Source organism: Mesitornis unicolor, unplaced genomic scaffold, assembly GCF_000695765.1.
Source record: "Mesitornis unicolor isolate BGI_N332 unplaced genomic scaffold, ASM69576v1 scaffold34052, whole genome shotgun sequence".
Lineage (NCBI taxonomy): Eukaryota > Metazoa > Chordata > Aves > Mesitornithiformes > Mesitornithidae > Mesitornis > Mesitornis unicolor.
Window position 1 is genome coordinate 4451 of NW_010170427.1, and position 1234 is coordinate 5684.

Below are 1234 nucleotides of genomic sequence, written 5' to 3' on the forward strand. Positions count from 1 at the left end.
TCGGGGGTGAGGAAAGACATTGCAGCCCCCCCCTCAAGCCACGGCCCTGGCAGTCCCCCCGCAGCATGATGGCTGCACCGTTATCCCAGCCCGATTAACGACACTAATAACAGTCATTAATCATCGGCCGCATCAGGCAGCAGAGCCTGGCCCCAGCTGGTGGTTTGTGCTGAGGCAGCTCTGCCTGCAGCCCCGTGGGAGAGAGGCGGGGGGTGGTCCGGCAGCCCCCTGAGAAATGCTCATCCCATTGCCCGCTCCTACCTGCATCCCAAATCCCACTGCCGGTTCACATCCACCCCCTGCTGCCGGCTCCTGCCTGCATCCTGAATCCCACTGCCAGCTCACACCCCCATCCCACTGCCCGTTCCTGCCCGCATCCCAAATCCCACTGCCGATTCATATCCACCTCCTGCCACCCACTCCTGCCTGCATCCCGAATGCCACTGCCAGCTCACATCCACATCCTGCTGCCTGCTCCTGCCCACATCCTGAATCCCACTGCCACCTCACATCCACATCCTGCTCCCATCCATGCCTTGCATCCCGCTTGTGTTCACATCTGTGCCTGCGTCCTTGCAGCCGTGTCCCCTGTCCTGCTGTCCACTCATGCCTGCATCCCACAACCTGCTCACGTCCATGTCCCACATCCCACTGGTTCTCACAGCTGCATCCCATGTCCCTCTGTCCGCTCGCATCTGCACTCCACTGCCACCGAGCAGAGAGGAGCAAGGGGGACCACCCCAGCCCACGCATGTGGGCACATGCAGCTCCGGGTCCCCAAGGGCCACCAGTTGCCCCCAGCCCTTCCACCAGCTGTGCCAGAGCCATGGGGCTGAGCCAGTGTCCCCAGGGCCCCGGGGAGGGGACGTGTGTCCCCGCTGCTCAGAACGGGGTCACCTCATTTAGCACCACTTGGGTTTCTCGCTCCTCAGGGATGGTGCAGGCCAAGCCCCTCCACCCTCCGCCCCCCTTCCCTGCGTCCTCCTGCCACAGCAGGCACTGGGAGCATCCTCGGCACAGGGGACCTTCATGTCCCCGAGCACCACAGGACCCCAGAGACACTTCACAGCCTCCAAACCTGGCTGTCCCCAGGCCACATCTGAGGGCAGAGATGACAGACGCTGTCAGATAGCTCCTGGCCAAAGCTGACAGGATCTGGCATGAGGACAGCCAGGGTGTCCTGGTGGCATCCATGGCCCCGAGTCAGCGCAGTTGCGGCTGACTCAGGGCCGCG

The 1234-nt window shown here is 63.5% G+C and overlaps 1 protein-coding gene across 1 annotated transcript in view; it reads right to left on the minus strand.

The window, feature by feature from the left end:
- Nucleotides 1-1234, minus strand: part of DTX1 (deltex 1, E3 ubiquitin ligase) — a gene marked incomplete at its 3' end in the record, with an annotated part of 7142 nt that overhangs the window by 4356 nt on the left and 1552 nt on the right. The window lies entirely within an intron of this gene.